Source organism: Micromys minutus (genome assembly GCF_963924665.1).
Source record: "Micromys minutus genome assembly, chromosome: 15".
NCBI lineage: Eukaryota > Metazoa > Chordata > Mammalia > Rodentia > Muridae > Micromys > Micromys minutus.
The window spans coordinates 15,302,911-15,310,027 of record NC_137984.1 but is presented as its reverse complement, the minus strand read 5'-3'; the positions used below and the strand labels follow the sequence as shown (position 1 = coordinate 15,310,027).

The 7,117-nt window shown below is 38.6% G+C and overlaps 1 pseudogene across 1 annotated transcript; it reads left to right on the top strand.

Annotated features, from left to right (window-relative positions):
* The first annotated feature begins 1,750 nt into the window (after nucleotides 1-1,750).
* On the top strand, nucleotides 1,751-2,784 carry LOC308430294 (ribosome biogenesis protein BRX1 homolog; annotated as a pseudogene). The gene has a single exon. The product of its transcript is annotated as a ribosome biogenesis protein BRX1 homolog (transcript).
* Nucleotides 2,785-7,117: the final 4,333 nt, after the last annotated feature.

The following is a 7,117-nucleotide window of genomic DNA, read 5'->3' as shown; positions in this document are numbered from 1 at the left end:
CACTATATTATTTGTAGTGTATATCAGGTTTGTCTGTCATTTTTCTCACCAGAGAAAACAAATAGTAGTACAAGAGAGGCCCAAATCTATATCTGGACAGTGAAAGCCTTCCTACTGATTTCCATCTCAAAAGGAAGAGGACCCTAGTGTGTATGTTCACTACTTTGTCAGATATTCTGACTTATTCTAATGCTAGAAGTTACAATTTTGTGGTAAATATTAAAGGGATGGAGAATGGTTCCAGCATTTCACCATGCCACACTGACCCCAGGTACTCTCTTGCTCCAGCAGTCTTTTCCATGTTAGTTTCAGCAGCAGCCATCCATATTGAACTATGGTTAGTTTACCTCCTGGCAGATGTCCAGCTGAGAACTCTACCCACACTCTAATCATCCTGACAAACTCAAAACTCCAGAAATTTGGAACTTATCAATGGCTTTATCTCAGATTCCCCAACAAATTTAACACTCCACAAAATGTCCACACTATAAACTCAGAGTGAAATGATATCGTTTTCCCACTTAGACAAGTGGAATCCTATACAAATCAATCCCTTATTAAATTAAATTAATAACAATAAATAAATATATAGGTAGGTAGATAGATAAACAAGGGACAGAAAGGCAATGCTGGGGATGCAAATGGTTGAGTTTAGTTGAAGTCCCAAGGATGATTATGCAAATAATCATGAAACAGTAGGTACTTTCTGAACTCCCAGACTGTGATCCCACACTGCCTGAATGCACCACAATGAGGCAGCTGTACAAAGTTCTGGACATGCCCCAAATTCCTCCTCCACAGGAGAAGGTGACTTAGACTCTAGCCAGATCAGCCACTCCCTAAGTCCCTCCCTTGCATACACACATAACCCTAGAAAAACAATTATGGCCAATTTCAGAGGCAAAGGAATGGGAAGCAAGTGGTTAGATCCAGGGCTGTTTAAAAAGGACAGAACAAAAGAGAGAAGGGCATGAAAATAAAGCACCACATGTTCAAACCTTCTCCCCAGTTTTGGTTCCTTTGTTCTCCTTGAACGCTCTTTCAGGAGCCTTATTGCCAGCTGTGCATTGCTTTTGAGAACCAGGCCAGGGTTAACCCGCTCTACTGGCAGGGCTTTAATTTCAGCACCCCCTGAGCATTGCCAGGTCAGAGTTCACAGGCCCAGCTGCACACCACAGGGTTTGTTCCCATGCTTTCCAGCTTTTGTGCCGGCAGGCTGAAGTCAACAGAAGCTGTCTTCCTTCTGACCAGCTGTGTGAAACTGCACTCCTTCAGACAGGCTGATTGGGAGTGAACACAGTATGCTAGATAGATAGATAGATAGATAGATAGATAGATAGATAGATAGATAGATAGACAGATAGATAGATAGATAGATGATATATAGATAGATAGATGATAGATAGATAGATGATAGATAGATAGATAGATGATAGATAGATAGATAGATAGATAGATGATAGACAGATAGATAGATAGACAGACAGACAGACAGACAGACAGATAGATAGATAGATAGATAGATAGAAGCTAGAGAGATGGCTCGATGGTTAAGAGCACTGAGTGCACTTCCACAGGTCCTAAGTTCAATTCCCAGCAACCACATAGTGGCTCACTACCATCTGTAATGAGATCTGATGCCCTCTTCTGGTGTGTCTGAAGACAGAGACAGTATATTCACATAAAATAAATAAATAAATCTTTAAAAAATAAATAAATAAAGGGACAGCAACAAACGCAGTGAGGCAAGATGGCAGCGACCAAGAGAAAGCGCGGCAGGGAATCTGGAGGCTCAAGCAAAGAAGCCAAAAGGAGCCTGAAAGATGCGGGGAAGCCAGCTAAGCAGGCAGATGTGGCAAAAGAGGTAGAGGAAGAAATATTCCAGGTTCCATTTGCAAGGGAAAATGGAAAAATAAGAAGCGGGTCCTCATTTTTTATTCCAAAGGAATAAATTTCAGAACAAGACACTTAATGCAAGACTAGAGAATGTTGATGCCTCATTCTAAAGCAGATACTAAAATGGATCATAAACATAAATTATTTGTGATAAATGAGGTCTGTGAAATGAAAAATTGCAACAAATGCATCTACTTTGAAGCTAATAAAAAACAGGATCTCTATATGTGGCTTTCAAATTCAGCTCATGGGCCACCTGCCAAATTCGTGGGTCAAAATATTCATACCCTGGCTGGACTAAAGAGGACTGGAAACTGTTTGAAAGGGTTTCGACTGCTTTTGTCTTTTGACCCTGCTTTTGATGACTTGCTGCATTATGCTTTGTTAAAAGAATTCTTAATTCAGATCTTATGTATACCATGGTACCATCCCAAAAATCAACCATTTGTGGACCACGTGTTTATGTTCACCGTTCTGGATAACAGGATATAGTTTCAGAACTTCCAGATGATAGAAGAAGACACTGCTCTTGTGAAAACAGGACCTTGCTTTGTCTTAAATCTCATACAGATTTTTCAGGGAAGCTTTGCAGGACCAACCTTAAATGAAAATCCTCATTACCAGTCTCCAAACATGCATCGGTGTGTCATAAGGTTCCTCACAGCTGCAAAGTACCAAAAGAAACAGCAAGTCAAAGATGTTTAGAAATTGAGGAAAAAAGACCCAAAGACTATTCTTCCCCATAATCCCACTGAAGATGTGTTTGTTACACCAGCAGAGGAGAAACCAATAGAAATACAGTAGGTGAAAACAGAGTCATAAGTAGACCTGACAGGAAGGAAGAGAAGAATTTACAAAAGGCATCGGAAACTGCAGCAGAAGATGTGAAGAGGGAGTACACAATGAATCAGTGAATAACTATCTCTTTCAGTTACCGTGTATTTATTTTCTATTCCATGTGTACATAACTAGCTATGTCTTAGTAAGGTGCCATTTTTAAAAATTAAAAACTTTTGAGTTAGTGTTGGTCTTTTTCTAAGGAAAGCTTCTTCATAACTATAAATAAATAAATAAATAAATAAATAAATATTTCATAACATCCTGTAGGTATCAGAGCCACAAAGAAACTTCCATCCTAAGCTTCCCCCATCTTGCCTCCTCCCTCCTGCTTCCCTCCTCCTCTCTAAAACTTTGTCCCCATCTAGATAAGACAAACTGTCCTATCACAGGCCTTGTGCCTGTCCTCCTTCCATAAAAACAACAACCTACATTTTACCTTTTCTGTCCAATTAAAAATGGAACTTTTCTCTCAAATAAATCTGGCTACAACTATTACCATTTTGTAATTATAAAATACCCCTAACACCTAGCTTAATATTTTTGACAATAAATAGAACATTTATATACATTTACAGCAACAGGTGCTGAACCAATGTGTTAGCCAAGAATCCACTAGCAATTTAAAATTTTAAGCCTGAGAAAGTTTTATTTTCTAAGAGAGGACTAGTACAATATTGAGCCATAAGATATCTCAAGCACTGGAATCTTAACAAAAAAAACACAGGGGAGAGTCTCTACTTGCAGGTTCTGTCTCTGCTTGCAGGCTCTAGGTCCCCAGCTGTGAAAATTACAGGCTTCTCTGAACTCAGAGTACCAATCATATAAAAACTGGGGAAGAGTATCCCCAGTTCACCCACCCACACCCAATTCAGTCTAGGGTAACAAAGATGAGATTTTAGTAAATAATATTTCAGGAGTACCAGGGGGAGGCATTAGCAATGTGGAAGTAAAGGCTGTGTGTGTGTGTGTGTGTGTGTGTGTGTGTGTGTGTGTGTGTGTGTGTGTTTGTGTGTGTTAGTGCATGTGTGTTTCATTCAAGAATCCAGAACATTGGGTTGGAAGATTACAGCAGATTAACCAACTGCTGCAATTCTAGAGCCAAATAAAATGACACTGTATTTCTGACTAACCAAATTGTAAGATAGTTTATGCTTTTTGTTTCAAGTCACCAACCTCACCATAATTTGCTGCAGTACCAAGATTAAAAGAATGAAGTGGAAGTCTTGTCCTTCAAAGCACACAATAGAACAATTACTTGTAAACCAGCCTGCCTCTTCATTGATTGAGATGATGTAACAACTAAAAAAGGGCTCCAATCAAGATGGTTTCATCTCAGAATTGATGTGAAGGAAGCAACAACTACAAACAGCATGGTATTTTCTCTAGAATGATTGCAGGCAGAAAACAAACTGGCTCCCCTGATTCTCAAACTATCACCATAAGTTAACAACCAGAGACCTAAGCTTTCTAGCAATGGTCAGATATCCCAATCAGAAACCACAGTGATGATGTACCACTTCCTCAGAATGTATATTTTGCTGCTCATTAGTTCGCTGATATTAGAGACTGCAGATGAAGGGTACTCCTTCAGTAACTTTGAAGGAGCACTACCAGTGTCCTTGGTTATTTTAGTGACATTGACCTCAAGTGTGACTTCAGAAATGGTGTGATGAATGGTATGAAAAGTCTTTTAAAAGTCTAAGGACACAGAAATTAACTTTTATAAGAACTAAATTTTACATTAAAAATTAAAAACAGGAAACGTGGCAATCTTTTGAGACCTGTGAATGTATTCTAAATATATACTTAAGAAAATCCAGAAAGCAGCCTTCGTTATGGCTTTGGAGATTGGATCAAGCCTTCTAATCATTGATAGATTCTCCATTAGGAGACCAAGAACAGCCTTTGAAATAGTAAATGAAATAAGTTTCTGTTGTCAGTGGATATGAGAGAAACATCTCATCATCGAAGACAAGGCACACACATCATCTATTCAGGATAGCACTGATGCCATAGGGATCAGGCTGAAACCAAAGTGAACCCCACCAAGGCAAGAATGCAAAACAATGGCTTTTGGTCCAATCACATTGTCTGTTAACCTATTTGGCATTCCTAGGTGATGGATCTTAGGACTGTACAGATTAGTACACATAGTCATGTGCACTCTCCAGCTGCTGTATACTCCATATGCAGCATCTTGACAGCAAGAGATGTGCAAAGGAGTTTTCTATTCATCTGTCAGCCTGATAAAGCATGCTTCTCTACACTAATCGGCAAGTGCCAGCAGGAACATCTTATTTTTATCTGCAAGGCCCTCCAGAATACCTTCACAGTTTATGCTCAGGGCTACACAAATTCCCCAGGTCTGTGGCATATTATCCTATTCAGAGATCTTCATCACTTGACATTCCTCAAATGTCACACTGGTCTTTCTTTATGCTGATAACATGCTGACTTGAAGCTGATAAGAAGGAAAGTTGCAAATAGCTTATGTGGCATAGTAATAATAGAAGTGAAAGAAATCCCACAAGAATTTGGAAGCTGCCACATCACTGAGGTATATGGGCTTCAAGATCAGATGTGAGTCATGATTTCCTTCTTGAGATAAATCGCTACAGTTCACATAGCTTACCCACAGGAGAAAATATGTAGGGTTAAAATGGTCTCTCTGAATTTTTGAGTAAATGGATGGTATACAGAAAGTTCCACTTGATGCATATAGAACCATCAGGCTGATAGCTCCGGAGCAGTGCAAAGGTGTGTCAGGGCTGCAGAGTAAAGTGATCGACCGCAAACTCTATGATGTAGCTAATCTAATGAGACAAAATGTGAGCTACATCAAATAGCTCCATAGTATGATGATCCTGAAAAGCATGACATGGAGACCATAATTCAGAAACCACGAGGTTTTGAACAATGCCCCATTGGCTGAGAATGTCTCACCTTTGGAGAAGCAGCTTCTTGGGCTCCTTCCTTGCTGCTCCAGTTAGTTGGGCTATTATTTAATGACAAGGCATAAGCTGACCATTTGGTCTGAAGTTTCCACTATTCATTTTGTATCTTGGGACCCATGTACCCATAAGTCTTATGTTTTTTCCATAGCAATTATTAGGGCTGGAGGTGTTAGTAATATAGCACTTTCATAGAACATATAGGTTCTGGGTTTAGATATCCTTGAGAACACATAATAATAATTAATAAAATTAAGACTACTTTTCAATCTTTTCCTCACTTTTCTATCAAAGATTTTTTTCACTGAGAAAAAGTGATTCTAATTTGCAAAAATGTTTGCAAAATTCGATACCATTAAGCAGCCAGTTCAGAAGAAAAGCCTGCCTAGCTCATGGTTTTATTTCTATTTTATGGTAATATTTTTGATTGCCATTTTCTTGGAAAGATGAAGAGAAATATAAACATGCACTAATTTGTCCAATAACACCTGCTAATTTGACTCTTTATGGAATGGAGCAAAATGAAGACACTTGCCAATTCAGTCTGTAGAAGAGTTGTTATATAAATCTCTCTATACATAGACTGTAAAATTATCATGTACTCTGCATGTGACCTAGAACACAAACTCTCATCAAGATTCTCCTAAATGTGATGGATATAACACATGAGAAGAACTGGGACTAGTGATATCTTTTCCTGTAAATCCCATGAATGTTTGGAAACACTAATGGACAAAGTACCAGTGGCAAGCACAGATGCTGGGTCTTGGCTCAACATCAAAATTATTCCATACAAACTCTGACCTAATGAATACTTCTATTGATTGACATGTTGTCAACAGCAGCCAAACAAGTCAACACTCCTAGCATAGTATCATTCCCTGGTGATAAAATATTGAACCTACGCAAATGTAACCAAGACAAAGGTTAATACTCTGAACATGGAATACCTTTTCATGCCAATTATTATTGTGGCATATCTGTACACAAACTCAGAATTTTTATCTACCAGCCTGTAATAGAATTTATTTGATAGTGAATGACACACACAAAGATTTATGCCCTTATATGTAGGTAATTATACAATGATTCCACTTCAAGTATTTTAATTAAAAGATGGTATACATTGGGAAAATCTAAAAGATGGTGGCAGGTAAAAAAAACTGGAATAAATTAGACTGAGCTGTGGGATGTTGCCATCCCTAGATCCATGTTCAGGAGGTCATGAAATCAACCGTGAGTGACTAGATTCACTACATAATTTTGATGGACTAAGGTATATTTTCAGTTCAGATGGACATAAGAGAATATCTTAAATCTGGAAATCTAGTGAGCATGAGTGAAGAGTATTGACTGAATTAGGAGCTGCCAAGTGAATCCATGCCTTAGTGGATTGCCTGGGCAGCAGGGGAGTTGTGCAACATTTTTTT